The sequence below is a fragment of the Sapajus apella genome, unplaced genomic scaffold (assembly GCF_009761245.1).
Source record: "Sapajus apella isolate SASKATOON/1434 unplaced genomic scaffold, GSC_monkey_1.0 scaffold28, whole genome shotgun sequence".
Lineage (NCBI taxonomy): Eukaryota > Metazoa > Chordata > Mammalia > Primates > Cebidae > Sapajus > Sapajus apella.
The window spans coordinates 21,852,883-21,872,245 of NW_022436968.1; the positions used below are offsets into that span (position 1 = coordinate 21,852,883).

The window sequence follows — 19,363 nt, forward strand, 5'->3', positions numbered from 1 at the left end:
CCCAGTCTGGGGCTTATCGGCAAGGCTGTGGCTTCTCAAAACCAGGAGTAGGAAAACAAATCCTGATATAAACTGACACAGGCCACAGCTACTTAAGAGGGATAAAAAGCTTAAAGACTGAGCTGGCATTTTTTCCCTTTCTCATGAAGCATAAAGGTCTCCGCAAGTTTAGCTGGTTCCTCATTCAAAAAAGACATGATGGATAGCTTCTCAAAACTGGGAACTGGACTGCCAAATATATATCATAGATACAATAGAATAGAACAGAATAGAATTACATTGATTGATTGATTCACTGATTGATCATATGCATATATATGTAATACAGCATAGTGTACTGGGTCATGATGTGAAACGTATTCCTACTATGGGTTACAATAAAAGAGGCTTGGAAAGCAGGGCAACAGGGACACCCTATCTCCCCCTAACTGGGTAAGCTGCAGGCAACAGTAGCAGGACCCACACAGTGATAACAGCAGAGGGAAGTGAGATAATAGAAAGGCAGTGGGACCCAGGAATGAAGAGATGACTCAGGGGTGCTGCAGCACACCCAGGTTGCCAGTTTGCCAAGATTGCTACTAGTTTGAACTGCACACTCCCCAGGAGTGGAGTTCACCTGTAGGCTGTCTCCAGCTATTAAGCACCTATGATTTCTAGTGCGTTTATCTCCATGAAGGGTGTCAATAATAGTATTGCAGCCCACACGAAAAGACATTTTATATTTCACATTGAGCTCAGATTTCTGGACTTCCTTTTAGATATGACATACAATTCCTGCCCTCCAAATGCCCATATCAGACAGAACAGATAAATAAATAAGCACACATTCAATTACAGAAATATATTAAGGCTGAATATGTGAAATCACCATTTTTGTAGGTCAAAAGTAGGGAAAAATATCAGCAATTTTGTATGGTTCAGAATAACAAAAATCTCAAAATGCAGTGAGGGGCTGGATGGCTCAGAGACTGAGCAGACAAACACCCCAGCCCATATCCCATACACAGCTACACGGGTGAAACATCTAAATGTCAGAAACCAATTTTCCATCTGTGGTTCTCAAGACACCAAATTTACCATTAACTCTATGCAAGATGTTGGACTTTCTGTGCTTTCTAATATATGGGCCTAAAATTACCCACAGGGAAAGGACTTTCAGAAAAGAGATTTTTTGATATTTTAACTTCAGATGTTCAAAATTATTCCTTAAAAGGCACATATTAACTTTTAAAAAAAACCCGAGTGCCTACTATTAATCAGGAACACAATAAGAATTAATCAAGGACTCCAGTTTGCTTTTTTTTTTCATGATAAACCTTCTATTTTAATAGCATTGGATTGCTTATGAAGGACTTTCCTGTGCTATCTCATTGAGGTCCCCTAATAACCCCATGAGGTAAGGATTTGTCTTCACATTTTACAGATAGGGAAATGAATCATTCTAGAGATTCAGTTAGAATGGGGGAAAATTCAGTTTTGTTCTTTAATGTAAACTTTGTTTTCAGATGAAATTCTAGTTGGCTACAGATACCAAAACTACAAACACCTATTGAAAACCTACAAGATGCCAGGCCCACTTTGGGAGGCCAAGGCAGGAGGATGACTTGAGTCCAGGAATTTGAGGCCAGCCTGGGCAACAGGGCAGAACCCCATCTCTACTTAAAAATAAATAAATAGAGGACTTCTGCCAAGATGGCCGAATAAAAACAGCTCAACAACGCCTCTGCAGGCAGACTATGACTAGAATCCCTCCTTGCTGGGCAGAGTATCTTTGAAAAAACGAGGCAGCCTGTCAGGGACTTATAAGTAAAACCACACCTTCCAGAGACAGAGCACATGGGAAAAGGAGTGGTTTTGAGTTCCGCTGCAGCAGACTTACATGCCCCTGCCCAGCAGCTCTGAAGGAAGCAACAGAGCTCACAGAATAGCACTTAAGCTCTGACAAGTAACAGACTGCCTCCTCAAGTGGCTCCCTGACCCCTGTATATCCAAAGAATCACCTCATACAGGAGAGCTCTGGCTGACATCTGGCAGATATCCTTCCAGGATGAAGCTACCAGAGGAAGGAACAGGCAGCAATCCTTGCTGTTCTGCAACCCCTGCAGGTGATTTCCAGGCAAGCAGGGTCCAGAGTGGACCTCCAGCAGTCCTACAGCAACGGGGTCTGACTATTAAAACTACAAAACAGAAAGAAATAGCCTCAACATCCACAAAAAGAACGACCACTCAGAGACCCCATCCGAAAGTCACCAACTTCAAAGACTAAAGGCAGACAAATTCATGAAGATGGGCAGAAACCAGCGCAAAAAGGATGAAAACACCAAAAACTAGAATGCCTCTCCTCCTCCAAGAGCTCCCAACTCCTCACCAGCAAAGGAACAAAACTGGATGGAGAATGGGTTTGACGAGCTGACAGAAGCAGGCTTCAGAAGGTGGATAATCACAAATTTCTCTGAGCTAATGGAGCATGTTGTAACCCAACATGAAGAAACTAGGAACCTAGAAAAATGGTTAGACAAAAGGCTAACTATAATAACCAGCTTAGAGAAGAATAAACGACTTGATGGATCTGAAAAACAGCACAAGAACTTCGCGAAGCATACACAAGTTTCAATAGCCGAATCGATCTAGCAGAAGAAAGGATATCAGAGATTGAAGATCAACTCAATGAAATAAAATGTGAAGGCAAGAATAGAGAAAAAAGAGTGAAAAGAAGTGAACAAAGCCTCCAAGAAATATGGGATTATGTGAAAAGACCTACTCTATGTTTGATCAGTGTACCTGAATGTGACAGGGAGAATGAATCCAAGCTAGAAAATATTCTTCAGCATATTATCCAGGAGAACTTCCCCAACCTAGCAAGGCAGGCTGACATTCAAATCCAGGAAAAACAGAGAGCACCACAAAGATATTCCTCAAGAAGAACAACCCCAAGGCACATAATTGTCAGATTCACCAGGGTTGAAATGAAGAAAAAAATGCTAAGAGCAGCCAGAGAGAAACGTCGGGTTACCCACAAAGGGAAGCCTATGAGACTCACAGCGGATCTCTCGGCAGAAACCTTACAAGCCAGAAGAGAGTGGGGGCCAATATTCAACATCCTTAAACAAAAGAACTTTCAACCCAGAATTTCATATCCAGCCAGACTAAGTTCCATAGCTGAAGGAGAAATAAAATCCTTTATGGACAAGCAATTGCTGAGAGATTTCATCACCACCAGGCCTGCTTTACAAGAGCTTCTGAAGGAAGCACTAAACATGGAAAGGAACAACCAGTATCGGCCACTCCAAAAACATACCAAATGGTAAAGACCATCAACACAATGAAGAAACTGCGTCAACTAATGGGCAAAACAACCAGCTAGTATCAAAATGGCAGGATCAAATTCACACATAACAATATTAACCTTAAATGTAAATGGACTAAATGCCCCAATCAAAAGACACAGACTGGCAAATTGGATAAAAAGTCAAGACTGATCAGTGTGCTGTATTCAGGAGATCCATCTCACATGCAAAGACACACATAGACTCAAAATAAAGGGATGGAGGAAGATTTACCAAGCAAACAGAGGGCAAAAAAAAAGCAGGGGTTGCAATCCTAGTCTCTGATAAAATGGATGTTAAACCAACAAAGATCAAAAGAGACAAAGAAGGGCATTACGTAATGGTAAAGGGATCAATGCAACAAGAAGAGCTAACTATATGTGCACCCAATACAGGAGCACCCAGTAACACAAAGCAAGTTCTTAATGACCTACAATGAGACTTAGACTCCCACACAATAATAGTGGGAGACTTTAATACTCCATTGTCAATATTAGACAGATCAATGAGACAGAAAATTAACAAGGAAATCCAGGACTTGAACTCAGATCTGGACAAGCGAACCTAATAGAAATCTACAGAACTCTCCACCCCAAATCCACAGAATATACATTCTTCTCAGCACCACATCACACTTACTCTAAAACTGACCACATAATTGGGAGTAAATCACTCCCCAGCAAATGCAGAAGAACGGAAATCATAACAACCAGTCTCTCAGACCATAGTGACATCAAATTAGAACTCAGGACTAAGAAACTCATGCAAAACCACACAACTACATGGAAAATGAACAACTTGCTCCTGAATGACTACTGGATAAATAATAAAATGAAGGCAGAAATAAAGATGTTCTTTCAAACCAGTGAGAATGAAGACACAATGTACCAGAATCTCTGCGACACATTTAAAGCAGTTTCTAGAGGGAAATTTATAGCACTAAATGCCCATATGAGAAGTGAGGCAAGTTCTAAAATTGACACCCTATTATCAAAATTAAAAGAACTAGAGGAGCAAGATCAAACAAGTTCAAAAGCTAGCAGAAAACAAGAAACAACTAAGATCAGAGCAGAACTGAAGGAGATGGAGACACAAAAACATCCTTCAAAAAAATCAATAAATCAAGGAGTTGGTTTTTTGAAAAGCTCAACAAAATTGATAGACTGCTAGCCAGACTAATAAAAAAGAGAGAAGAATTGAATAGATGCAATAAAAGATGATAAAGGGGATATCACCACTGATTCCACAGAAATACAAACTACCATCAGAGATTACTACAAACAACTCTATGCACATAAACCAGTAAATCTGGAAGAAATGGATAAATTCCTAAACATTTACACCCTCCCAAGACGAACCCAGGAAGAAGTTGAATCCCTGAATAGACTGATAACAAGGTCTCAAGTTGAGGCAGCAATTAATAGCCTACCAACCAAAAAAATCTAGGTCCAAATGGGTTCACAGCCAAATTCTACCAGATGTACAAAGAGGAGCTGGTACTATCCCTTCTGAAACTATTCCAAAGAATACAAAAAGATGGAATCCTCCCTAACTTATTTTATAAGACCAACATCATCCTGATACCAAAAGCTGGCAGGGACACAACTGGAAAAGAAAATTTCAGGCCAATATCCATGATGAACATCAATGCAAAAATCTTCAATAAAATACTGGCAAACCAATGGAACAACACATCAAAAAGATTATCCATCACAATCAAGTAGGCTTCATCCTGGGGATGCAAGGTTGGTTCAACGTATGCAAATCTATAACCATAATCCATCACATAAACAGAACCAAAGACAAAAACCATGTGATTATCTCAATAGATGCAGAGAAGGCCTTCGACAAAATTCAACAGCTCTTTAGCTAAAACTCCCAATAAACTAGGTATCGACGGAATGTATCTCAAAATACTAAAAGCTATCTATGACAAACCCACAGCCAATATCATACTGAATGGGCAAAAACTGGAAGCATTCCCTTTGATAACTGGCACTAGACAAGGGTGCCCTCTCTCATCATTCCTATTCAACATAGTATTGGAAGTTCTAGCCAGAGCAATCAGGCAAGAAAAGGAAATAAACGATATTCAATTAGGAAAAGAGGAAGTCAAATTGCCTCTATTTGCAGATGACATGATTGTATATTTAGAAGCCACGTCATCTCAGCCCAAAATCTCCTTAAGGTGATAAGCAATTTCAGCAAAGTCCCAGGATACAAAATCAATGTGCAAAAATCACAAGCATTTCTATACACCAATAACAGACAGAGAGCCAAATCATGAGTGAACTCCCATTCACAATTGCTACAAAGAGAATAAAATACCTAGGAATACAACTAACAAAGGACATGAAGGACTTCTTCAAGGAAAACTACAAATCGCTCCTCAAGGAAATAAGAGAGGACACAAACAGATGGAAAAACATTCTATGCTCATTGTTAGGAAGAATATCATGAAAATTGTCCTATTGCCCAAAGTAATTTACAGATTCAATGCTATCCCCATCAAGCTACCATTTACCTTCTTCACAGAACTGGAAAAAAAACCACCTTAAACTTCGTATGGAACCAAAAGAGAGCCCGCATAGACAAGACAAACCTAAGCAAAAAGAACAAAGCTGGAGGCATCATGCTACCTGTCTTCAAACTATACTATAAAGCTACAGTAATCAAAACAGTATGGTACTGGTACCAAAACAGAGATATAGACCAAAGGAACAAAACAAAGGCCTCGGAAGTAATGCCACATACCTACAACTATCTGATCTTTGACAAACCTGACAAAAACAAGCAATGAGGAAAGGATTCCCTGTTTAATAAATTGTGTTGGGAAAACTGGCTAACCATGTGCAGAAAGCTGAAGCTGGACCCATTCCTTACACCTTATACAAAAATTAACTCCAGATGGATTAAAGATTTAAACATGAGACCTAACACCATAAAAACCCTAGAAGAAAACACAGGCAATAGCATTCAGGATACAGGCATAGGCAAGGACTTCATGACTAAAACACCAAAAGCAATGGCAACAAAAGCCAAAATAGATGAACAGGATCTAATTAAGAGCTTTTGCACAGCAAAAGAAACAATTATTACAGTGAACCAGCAACCAACAGAATGAGAAAAAATGTTTGCAGTCTACCCATCTGACAAAGGGCTAATATCCAGAATCTACAAAGAACTAAAACAAATTTACAAGAAAAAAACAACTCCATCAAAAAGTGGGCAAAGAATATGAACAGGCACTTTTCAAAAGAAGACATTTAGGCAGCCAACAAACATATTAAAAAATGCTCATTAGCACTGGTCATTAGAGAAATGCAAATCAAAACCACATTGAGATACCATCTTATGCCAGTTAGAATGTCAATCATTAAAAAATCTGGAGACAACAGATGCTGGAGAAGATGTGGAGAAATAGGAACACTTTTACACTGTTGGTGGGAGTGTAAATTACCACAACCATTGTGGAAGACAGTGTGGCGATTCCTCAAGGATCTAGAACTAGAAATACCATTTGACACAGCAATCCCATTACTGGGTATACCCAAAGGATTAGAAATCATTCTACTATAAAGACACATGCACATGTATGTTCATTTTGGCACTGTTTACAATAGCAAAGACTTAGAACCAACCTAAATGCCCACTAATGATAGACTGGATAAAGAAAATGTGGCATATATATATATATATATATATATATATATACATACCATGGAATACTATGCAGCCATGAAAAAAAGGATACGTTCATGTCCTTTGCAGGGACATGGATGAATCCGAAACCATCATTCTCAGCAAACTGACACAAAAAGCAGAAAACCAAACACCGCATGTTCTCACCAATAAGTGGGTATTGAACAATGAGAACACATGGACACAGGGAGGGGAACGTTACACAATGTGATTTGTTGCAGGGTGGGGGGGGCTAGGGGAGTGATAGCAGGGAGTGGGGAGGTAGGGAAGGGATAATATTAGGAGAAATATCTAAAGTAGGTGAAGGAGGGATGGAGGCAGCAAACCAACATGGCATGTGTATACCTACGTAACAATCCTTCAAGATCTGCACATGTACCCCAGAACTTAAAGGATAATAAAAAATAAATAAATGCATACATGCATATATACAAAAATTAGTTGGGTGCTGTGGCGTACACCTGCAGTCTAAGCTTCTCAGGAGGCTGAGGTAGGAGGATCACTTGAACCCGAGGAGGTCAAAGCTGCAGTGAGTGTGATCACAACACTGTACTCCAGCCTGGCTGACAGAGTAAGAGCCAGTCTCTAATTAAAAAAGAAAGAAAAGAAAAGAAAAGGAAAGAAAGGAAGGAAGGAAGGAAGGAAGGAAAGGAGGAAGGAAAGAAAGAAAGAAAGAAAAAAGAAAAGAGAAAAGAAAAGAAAAGAAAGCAAGCCAGGCCCATGATTGGGTGTTTTTCCTTGAGTTCCTTTTCATCTTTCACAAACACTTTGGCAGGAAGCCAAGTCTTTCTAACATATTCAGTCACTTAGAAGTCATGATGTTCAGTTGAGTCAAAAACTATTATAGGTATTTCTGCTTTTAGAAAAAAAAAATGTGAGATGAGTTGTTCACCTTCAAGCAGGCTGCTCTAAGCTCTTTCTAGTGTTAGAACCCCCCTTTTTTTTTTTTCCGAGACAGAGTCTCATTCTGTAGCCCAGGCTGGAGTGCAGTGGCACAACCTTGGCTTATCGCAACCTCTGCCTACCAGGTTCAAGCAATTCTCCTGCCTCAGCATCCCAAGCAGCTGGAATTACAGGTGCCCACCACCACGCCCAGCTAATTTTTTTGTATTTTTAGTAGAAACGGAGTTTCACCATGTTGGTCAGGCTGGTTTTGAACTCCTGACCTCAAGTGATCCACCTACCTTGGCCTCCCAAAGTGCTAGCATTACAGGTGTGAGCCACTGCACCTGGCCATTACATATTAAAGAATGGATGACGAGATGCGACCCAAGTTATATCACTAAAATGACCTTGTGTAACTTCAGGTTGAGAAAGGATTTCTGAGATTTTATAAACAAAATACCCCCAAATGTCCTGTTTCCATGGTACATAACTCAGACAAGGAAAAATTTCCTTTTCCACAAAAGCTATGAACAACATAAAGTGATGCTATCAAGCTGTTGAGTTAATTAACGTGCCATTTGAAGAGTCGTCCTCGGGCATACACTTTTACCATCATCGTAAGGCTGTCTTGCTGTCTGTTCTAATGCTTTGCCAAGAATAATGCCTGGCACAGTTGGAGTCAATGAATGAGTGGAAACAAGTGAATGAATAACTTAAAGGGACCTGGTATCCGAAGCTAATTCCTCCAAGCCTGAGGAAAATCTAGACAAAGATTCTATAACCTTCCCTCACACCTAAAAAGAAATTACTTGGCTAATACTATGAGCCGAAGATGAAGCATTTATTATGCCTCAAAAATGACAAAATAAAATTAAAGATCTTAGGTTGATGTTATGAACTGTGGTTGATTAGGGATGGGATAATGTAGCCTTTGCCTAATTCACTTTGGGACCAGCTGTCAGTTGTGGCATGGATTTGGCTAAATGGTATCCAGCTATCTACCTCCAGTTTCTCAACAAACATTGGAAACTCCTGTAGAGGATCACCATGAGTTCTAAAGGCAAAATGGGGGTGGACCGCTCTTGAATGGCTTAGCACCACCCCCTTGGTGATGAGTGAGTTCTTAGTCCGTTCACACGAGATCTGGTTGTTTAAAATAGAGTCTGGGATCTCCCCCTTCTCTCTCTTGGTCCAGCTCTCATCATGTGACATGCCTGCTCCTCCTTCACCTTCCACCATGATTGGAAGCCTCCTGAGGCCCTCACCAGGAGCAGATGCCAGCACCATGCTTCCTGTACAGGCTGCAGAACTGTAAGCCCAAATCTCATATCTTTGCAAAGTATCCAGTCTCAGGTATTCCTTCATAGCAATGAAAATAGACTAATACATATGTTCTCCTTTTAGAAGAGGAAAAACTGTAGAAACCCACTTAATTAAGATGACACTAGAACCATAATTCTGTCCTCCAAATTAATAAGCAGTGTCAGGTTCAGACAGATAGCTGCTTCCACTGTTTGAATTTATCTGCAAGAGGCATACTTTTAAAGAGGGCACAGGCACAATTTACAGCAGAGAACTATACACATGGCTCTTTCCTTCCACCCCCACATCCAAAGATTCCCTCTACTCTGTCTCCCTTCCCTATGACATTTTCTCTTATTAAAACACAGAATGAAAAAGTAGAGACAGTCTGTGCTATGTAAGAGCATGTTATGCAGTCTGCTCTAATTCTACAAAATGAAATATAGGACTCATACTTTCCAGAAGCACTAGGATATCAAAACAAATTTAGAGTTCTCTGTGAATTTCAAATGAACCTTGAAGCAAAGGTCTTTCTTTCAGTTAAGTATTATCATTAAGGATATGAGTTGGGTGAATATTGATCAAAAACATTTAATTCATGCTTTTATTATTTCTGACATTGATTACTGGGATGACCATTTTGTTAAGTGGTCCAACAAGCTGGTCACATGATTCCAATCTGTTCAAAATGCAATTGCATGCCTGAATGGCAAGAGTCCAGCAACTGGAGCATGTCACGCCTTCTTCCATTTCTCTGTCATTGATTAACAGTTAAATTTTGGATTAACTCCACTATGACATGATTTGAATTTATGAAATGCTCTACTTTCTTCATCTCTGGAAAGTTCAACTATATTCTATATTCTTATACAAAAAGTGGCTTTAAAGAAGTTAAATAGGTAATGTAAAAATTTATTTTCCTGACCCAAATCATCAGACTTCTTCCCTGTCACCTGAAATTTTTCCAAAATGTAGTTAGGGCTCAACAGTTCAAAACAGTTTCTTAAACATTACCTCCTCTACCTATATAGATTGACCTGGATGGACATTAGTTTGTGCCAGGATGCAATTGGACAAGGCCAATGGATTTAGTACTTTCTTATACCACATTTTAATTATGAAGACCCAATAAATAGCCATAACCTCAACCATAAATCCATTTACTCATGAAATGTTGAAAAATTAGACGGAGTCTTCCAACCATTTCCAATTTCAAAGCAACATAGCTACATCTCAGATGGTAAGGAATCTGTTCAGATAAGCAAAAGAGTATTCTCTTGGAGCTTCATGTTCAGGGGTCAAGGGTCTCTTGAATGATTCCTCTCACCAACTCAATTCGCTTTTCCACTCCTATGTAGGTTAAAAATTAAAAAGTTTGTATCTCATTGCCCCTGTGAGATCATTCAGTTACCCCAAAGTAAAAGACCCAAAGGAAAGAAAGAAGCCAATTGCATGTCTAAATAGATTTATTTATCCAAAACACAGAAAGTCAAAGGTTTATTATTATTATTATTATTATTATTATTAAGCAGTTTTTGACCAGGTGCAATTGCTTATGCCTGTAATCACAGCACTTTGGGAGGCTGAGGTGGGTGGATCACCTGAGGTCAGGAGTTCAAAACCAGACTGGCCAACCTGGCAAAAACCCATCGCCATTAAAAATAAAAGAATTATCTGGGCGTGGTGGCGGGCACCTGTAATCCCAGCTACTAGGGAGACTGAGACACAAGAATTACTTGAACCCAGGAAGCAGATGTTGCAGTGAGCCAAGATCGTACCACTGCACTTCAGCCTGGTAGCCTGGGTGACAGAGCAAGACTCTGTCTCAAAAAAAAAAAAAAAAAGAAAAGAAAGAAAGAAAGAAAAAAGAAAGAAAGAAAAGAAAAGAAAGAAAGAAAAAGAAAAAGAAAAAAGTAGTTTTGAGATAGAAAAGACTTGCATTCCAAAATTTTGGCTTAATTAGAGGGACAAAATCTATGAAGTTTACACTAAACAATAGACTATGGAAGAACGTAAGAAGATTTTAAAGTCTATATTTCAGCCCCAAAGGGGGTCAATACAAAAAACATAGGTGGTGGTAGTGATAGGACATGTTTGAGAGAGGTTTTGTGTAACAGAAGGGTAATTCAGCAAATTATTGGTGTGGGGCAGAAAAACAGGCCCATCCTCCGACTGTACCATTCTAGGGTTAAAATCCAAGTTGAGTTTGGAAGTACTCTCTAAGCAGAAGGGATCTGTATCCTGCCTCCCAAAGTGAGGCCTGGGGTGATCCAAGCATGGGAGTCAATAACATGTATGTATTAACAGAAGCCACAGCAATGAATGGCTTCTCCCCATTTCTCCCGAAGTCAGGAAAGAAGAGTGCCCCTGAATACCAACTGTATTTTAATAGTGGATAAAGAAAGATAAGCCTATAGAGATTAAGGAATAGGGAAGCACAAAAAAGCTGCAAGAAAATGATTTTTCAAGAAGGTAAAGGAATCTACAATGTCAAATGCTGTAGAAAAATTAAGAACTGAGGCTCTCTTTCACATTCAGAACAAGCAGGCAGGGGATGACTTCAACTAGTGAGGTTTCTGTGGAGTGGCTGGGGTAGAATTTAAATCACAGTGGATTGAAGAGTGTCTGGGAAGGGAAGAAATGTACACAACAAACAGACAATTCTATTACAAAAGCTGGATATAAAAAGGGAGATAAAGTTACAGTAGATGAAAGGGTATGAGGGGAAGATAAAGGTTTTGTTTTGTCTTGTTTTCTTTTAAATTGGAATGGCTGGAGCCCATGTACTCAGATGAGAAGGATCCACTAGGGATGAAAAGGTGAAAGATACAAGAAATGGAGGAAATTATGCATAAAGTAAGCATCCCAAGAGGATGAGAGTAAATGGGGTCCAGGACACAGGTAAAGGGGTCACGGGAGGAAAAACCTCTATTTTAACCCGAGGGACTAGAAATGGATTCATACAAATGGACACATTTAAAATACATATATATACACACACACACACACACACACACACACACACACACACACACACATATATATAATAAATATAAATATGTAGCTGGGACTACCAGCATGTGCCACCATGCCTGGCTAATATTTGGCATTTTTTGTAGAGACAGGGTTTTGCCATGTTGTCCAGGCTGGCCTCAAACTCCTAGCCTCAAGTGATCTACCCACCTCAGTTTCCCAAAGTGCAGGGATTACAGGTGTGAGCCACTGTGCTGGGCCAATAATTCTTCACTGAATGAATTTTATACATATATATATATATATATATATATACACACATATATATATATATATATATATATATATATATATATATATATATTTGCCAGTATTTGCAATGCCTAATCTGCTTACTCAGCCATCTGTGACTTGTCCTGATGGAGGTAAGAGGAATGGGTGGCGGGGGAAATGGCCAACACCAAGATAGGCTAGCGTGCTCTACCATGCAGGAATAAGAGAAGGCAGGCCAGGGTAAGAAAGCAAGGTGGATGAGTGTGGCAGCTGGTGAGGAAACAGAGGAGGAGGGCAGAGGGCGAGAAGAAATGAACAGCCTCCAGGAGGAGCCAGACTTTGGGAAGAAAGACACCTAAAGACGATTTTTAGGAAATCTAGCTATGTATTTTAAGATTAGTGCCCTTTTTGGTCTTGGCTGACTCCTCAAGAAAGTTTCAGTAAAGACCTCCTTAGCCTTCCAAGGCTTCCTGGAGTTGGACTTGACTTCACTGTGTTGAACTGTCCACAAGGCAGTTGGTTTTATTTGGGTTACAAAGGTAATTGATTTGTTGGAAAGAAGCTGAAATATTGCATGGTAAGCAGTGAGGCTGTTTGCAAAAAGTCACCAGGGAGGTGGTTTGGTCGAGGGTTTGAGGAGAGTAGAAATCTTCAAATAGGTGTTGGGGAGAATGGTAGAAATGCATTAGGAGAATCTGTATGGATGGCTCGGTTGTGCCAAGGGGTCCAATGAAGTTGGCGGTCATGGATGTACCACAGAAGCCATCTGGACAGTGGTGTGGCTTTCTCTGGCAGTGCTCAGCAGCCTGGCTGGAGGTAATAGAAAGCCCACAACTGAACTGAGAAAGGGTTGGTATTGAATCTGGCAGTGACAAGGGCAGGCACAGATCTGCTTCATTCATTTCCAAGTATCTAGTACAACAATGTCCAACACACAGAAGTCACTTGATAAATCTTTTGGATTTTGTTTTTGTTTTGCTTGTTTCTGAGACAGTCTTGCTTCATTGCCCAGGCTGGAGTACAGTGGCACAATCTCAGCTAACTGTAACCTCTGCCTCCCAGGGTCAAGCAATTCTCCTGCCTCAGCTTCCTGAGTAGCTGGGACTACCAGCACGTGCCACCATGCCTGACTAATATTTGGCATTTTTTTGTAGAGACGGGGTTTTGCCATGTTGTCCAAGCTGGTCTCAAATTCCTAGCCTCAAGTGATCCACCCACCTCACCTTCCCAAAGTGCAGGGGTTAGAGGTGTGAGCCACTTTGCTGGGCCAATAACTTTATTGAATGAATGATTGGGAAAACCAATAATATGGACAAGAGGGTGGTTGAAATGATAGGCCATGGTATCCAAATTGAACAGGGAAGGAAGTGAAGACAAGTGGGTCCTAAATCGGGGGATGTACACTGGAGGTTCCTCAGGTCTACCCAGTCAAGAGCCGAATCTCAGACTCAAGAGACAAGTTCTCTGAGATGGAGGCACCCACCGGTGGCTGATCCAGGGAGCCATGAAGCCCAATGTTCTTCCCCTCAAGAGCAACAAGCATGCCTTTCTGTGTTCCTCCTTCGATGTCCAGCACTCCCTTCACTGCCTTTTGAGCTCCTTCTCACTCATACATTAAACCTGCTGCTTTTCCTCTCTTCTAACTTTTGCCCAGTTCCCTCAGGTATCTCTCTCACTACCTGCCTATAACCCAAACCCAAACCACAGTGGATATGGGTAAAGATAGAACCCATGATATACCTGAAATAAGGACAAGGAAATCCTACTTTTCAGAATTAAAGAAGTCAACGTCTCAAAGTCAGCGAAGGTGGACACAAATTTTAAAATAGTCACAGCCCATATCATCTTGTAGTTAACGCCAAGCACTAGCATTCAAAATATTTTCGATCCTGGTGAATATTGCTTTTATTATGCTTTAATTATTGCTTATTGCTTATATAGTTATTGCTTATATATGCTTTAATTATTAACATGAAAAGTGGTTTTGCTATTAATTTTTATTGCAATTATATGTGATTTTGACCATAGGGTGGTTTGGGTAGACTTTGGAAAAGTAGCCTAAATATGTTTCCAACATCGCTCCTATAAAGAGCTTGCAAATGAACTTGTGGAAGACAAACTTTTTGCCAGTTGGGAGTTTGGTATAATTTTGATTCTTGCTTGAATTTCCTTAAAAATCACAATAAGTTATTTAGGGAATAACAGTTGCCAAACTTTCTGGCAAATCATAATGAATGGTTATGTTCTGAAAGGTTGACTAGCTATCTTTTGGCTCCCATTTCCTCTTTAAAACCGAGCTATTTTGAGAATTTCCATTCCTCATGCTCTTTTTTCTTCCCAACCCTGACACTGTTTGTATCCCCTCAGTGGCATTTTTTAACTCAGGAAAACTTAAATAAGTTCCAAGATTGCAGAAAAGCCTTATTATTTGATGATTGTGGGTCTTGTCTGGGAAAAACTCCAAACATAGATTTGCCATTTTAAGCAATTCCTTTGAATTCTCATTCTATTGTCAGCAATAGACCTATCTTATTGGTTTATTATTGATTTTTTCTCTTTCCCTTTACATAAGTTAACTAGAGCACTCCAATTTCCTCTTCTCTCTTGCTTTTCTTAGTTTACAAGTCCGTGAAAGGTTGCATTGTTTCAGCTTTTTTATTTTTAGAGAACACATACACACATGTATTTATGTATATATATATATAAATCAAACTCTGCCATAATCATAAACCCAACATCTTTTCACTTCTCACTTTCACTCCTTACTTTCTTCCTTGTCACCCTATTTGAATATAATCTGCTGCCATTTTCTGTCATTTTCCCCTTTGAAACATATTTCAGATTCATCCTTTCCCCCTTATTCCCACGGACACCATCCTAAGACATATTCTGATCAAAGGTACTGTTCCACCCTCCTAGCCAGTTTTCCTGTCATCCTACTCAGTCCCCACCTCCCCTGTGCTCCACTGTACACTTGGTCATGGGGTAAATAATACTGCTATATCCTGTGAGGGCAGGAGAGCACCTCCTAACACCAAGGTACATCTCTGCTCTTTATTACCATGTGATGAATGTTACTTTCTTCATTTCACAAATGAGGAAACTGCCTCTCCCAAGAGGTTACATATTTTGTCTCAAACCACTTAACGTGCAAGTGTTCAAGTCACTAGCCCTCAAATCTGAAGGAGGAGTGTGATCTGTGTTGCAACAGAAAAATTAAGCATCTGCATAACAAGGGTTTAATAGTTAATCCCTTTAAAGTCAAGGAACTACACAGACTTGCCGTTATCATATCAAGGCCAGTAGTTTTCAAGAGATGGGATTTATAAGAGAAAAGAATAAATCTAAGTGTCCGCTCTAAAAGAGTTTTTAATCTAGTTGGTTAGAGCGTGTATCTAGAACATGCTAGATACACAGCAAATGGTAAATAAACATTTGCTGAAGTTAGAACCAGGAGATAAAAGGTGAGCTCTTGCTGCTGTCTCTGCTCAGCTTGCCACTAATGGTATTATTTAGTCACAGGATGCTTCTTAATATAAAATCCTCTCTCTGACACTTCCTTCTGACCCAGTCCCAATGAATATCAGAACAATATACTGTTAAGAAAAAAGGTGTTGAGATTACTAGGCTGCCTTCCCAGCTGCAAGGCCCGATTTATTTTTTCCTAACTACAAGATAGTTATTGCTGGAGATAATAATGGGATTTTTCCATATGTCCTTTAGTTAGGGCAGTGATGACCCAATGCTGCCTTTTAATGTACTCTGATCTCCTGCCAGCTTACCTCATTCTACCACTTTGCCTTAGGTTTTTATTTTTGTGATTATTCAAACTTCCCATCTCCTAATCAATACCTCATTTGGTCATTGCCATTGTTGACAACACACTTTGACAAAGACTCCTTGAAAAGGGTCTTTTTTGCTTGCAGTGGGCTCATTTAAAGCAAGTTCTTGCTATGTACATCACTTTGGCAAACAAGGACAAGTTCAAGGAAATTAGAGGCCAAACTTGACAGAGCACTGGGTGCAGCTGCTGGCCCAGCTGTGCAGTGATTCTCAACTGGTCCATTACCTCCAAAACTCAACTATTCAGCACAGCTTCCCTAGTCCAGCACTCCTGTCGGTCTCATATATTTGGCAACAGCTATTATTTCAGAAATGAATGCTCATGTGTATTTATAGCAAACCACATGCCTGCTCTATCAACAATTAAACAGATTAAGATTCAGCAGACATATTCCTCTAATTAGGACAAGATGGAAGACATAGCATATAGAACGCTGCAGTTTGGTCAAGGTTTATTCTTTCCTAACAAGACTGCCATACTACATTTCATCAGCCAAACATCCAGTCTCTCCAGGGACACCATCTTCCTGGTATAGCATTCACTTCCTGTGTCTGCCCCAAGGAATTTTCGGTCAGGGGATACTATATGCAACTGGCACTCCAAGCTTCCCCCTTTTCCCTCCCTCCAACCACACTATAGGATCAATGGACTGTTTTAAGGCTTGTTTTGAAATAGCATGTGGACAGCATCATGTAGTCACTAATTTCATTCAGTTACACCCTTCCCCTGAGCCTCGGTGTATGCTGTATGTTCACACTTAAGTAGTGTCTCCTCTGAACAAAAGCCCGATCACACTGTCTGGGCCATAAATTCCATCTTGCCTCGCTCTTGCCCATGCATTATTTAAGCAGTCTTCTCGGTGAGCGGGCATGAGAATTTCTCTCAGAGCAACAATTAGCAGGCGCTTTAAGCCCTGTTCTAACGGGAAATGTAGGATATCTCAGAGAGTTCCACCCATTCATAGTCTCGATAGTGAAATATGATAATCTAATTTGGTAAAAATAAACTGTGAAATCAGAGATTTGAGGCAAAAACTTTAAAGATGCAATTCAGACTAGCAATCAATGCTCATTCAGTTTCTGTACCATCTCAGCTTTCTCCTTGTGCAGATGCTTAAGTGATGCTAAATTAAATAATTGACAAATTTTTAAAACTGCTGAAAATTACCATCTGTACTTAATTTTGGAATATAAAAAGGTCCATAGAAAACACCCTTTATGATTATTTTGTCTAATAACAGATATGAAACAATACAAACATCCCAGTCATAAAATATAATGCGTTTCTAGCAGGCTGGCTTTACATATTTAAACACAGTTTTTCAAAACAAAAGACCACAGGAGGAGTGAAATGCTGGGTGACAAATATGTTTTTTTAAAAAAAACAATGGCAAAATAACTGAGTTTTTTATTTAAAATCTACTCATCTAACCCTTCACTTCACTTCCCGGTAAAACAAAACCAAAAAAAAAAAAAAAAAAAACAACAACAACTCACCCACAGGCTTCCTGCAGACAGTTATGACATTACTTTTTTTATATTTCTCTCCTGGATAAACACTGGCTAAACTGTTCTCTGCTGAGAACTTTATTAGGCTGATATTACATTTATACAAAATGAAGTCTACTACTGTAAATAAACATGCTTGAGGCTTCCATGAAAACAGAGAGAAGAGAAACCAGCTTCCTGTATATGTGAACACACTGCTAAATACACGGATAAAACAAGCTGAAACTTACACCAGACACTTCTCCCAGGTCCACCACGGCAGGAGCCCTAGGGGTACATTCTAGTTTTTTTAAAAATCCATGTTCTCCTCTTCTCACTGATGGGACTACTCAGGCACATGGTCAAGTTGCAATCAGCTTCTCCCTTAGTGATGCATGAGAGCTGGACTGATTTATCTTGGCTTTTCTGCAGCATATTAGCACTAATGTTTCTGCGTATGCATCCTACCTTTCTTTAGCCGTAGCCCCGGCTTTATCATTGGTAATCTAAATTAAAGAGCCAGTGAACAGAGCAGGGTTGTTGTCCCCCACCCCTCCCTGTTTTCCATGAAACAATTGCCAGGCAGTCATTCCCGGACAAGGATTCCACTGTTTATTCTACCGAGCCTCCTCTTCAATATTCCATTGAGACTGGAAGTCAGAGTCGCAAAAGGATAGGTCCAGCGAGACTGTCTTAGTTCAAAGGTACATTTATGATTTATGGTCGCAAACAGTAGCTGGCCCCAGGAAATACTAGAGAGAGCTGTCATTTACCAGTTTTTCAGCCCAGAATTCAGAATCGACACTATTTATAAAAAACAGAGCAACCTGATACTTCACTTACTGCCCAAGGTGCAGTTTATCTTCAGGGGATTCGGAGAAATCTCTTCCTTTTTCCACCAATATTTGTTTTATATACGCATGCTTAAATGTTTATTTTAATGAGGTATATGAGTGCTACGACTTAGCAAGTTACATACAAGAAGCATAAAATGCTATAAAAATTGGGGGAAATCCATCAAACAAATCATTATTAACCTTGTTGCAACTTGCTATCAACAAACAGCAGCTGAAGCAGGAGCTAAAGGCTGTATTTAATTCAGGAGCTGTCAATTATTTTCTTTAAAACATGTTTAAAATTTTCTCAGCCTCCACAAATGTTTGGGAAGGGAAAATATATCAGAGTATATTTTCATATGAAAGTTTTTAATCTCTTGGAAAACGCTGCTGTCTTAGCAGCATCTCAATGCTTTTTAAACACAGATTTACAATGATTACTGAAATATTAGGTTTATTTTTTCATTTTATGCAGCAAAACTTTTAAACAGCTGTTAAGCAACAGAATTTGGTGGATAACAAAGCATAACAAGTTTCATCTCTATTTTTGTGTATTTTGTTAAGGGAATACATGATTCTTTCATAGTTTGAAACATGTCATTGCATTTTAAATTTTCCTTTTTGAAATTAACAAATTGTAACATACCCATTTTCATGTAGGCATAAAATACAGACTTGTCATTTTTAATAGCCTTTAATATTCATTTCCCTAATTCTTGACATCTGCATTTCTTC

General features: G+C 39.6%; 1 protein-coding gene across 4 annotated transcripts in view; it reads right to left on the bottom strand.

Annotated features, from left to right (window-relative positions):
- Positions 1-19,363, bottom strand: part of RAPGEF4 (Rap guanine nucleotide exchange factor 4) — a 322,973-nt gene that overhangs the window by 180,369 nt on the left and 123,241 nt on the right. Inside the window, exon 1 of one of the 4 annotated variants that reach the window (XM_032292937.1) lies at positions 18,044-18,341. The exons of 2 other annotated variants lie outside the window; for them this stretch is intronic. The gene's annotated coding sequence lies outside the window, so the exon portion shown is untranslated. Of the gene's footprint in view, positions 1-18,043; positions 18,342-19,363 lie in introns of those variants that run through there. One more of the 4 variants, XM_032292938.1, reaches the window with a different exon arrangement.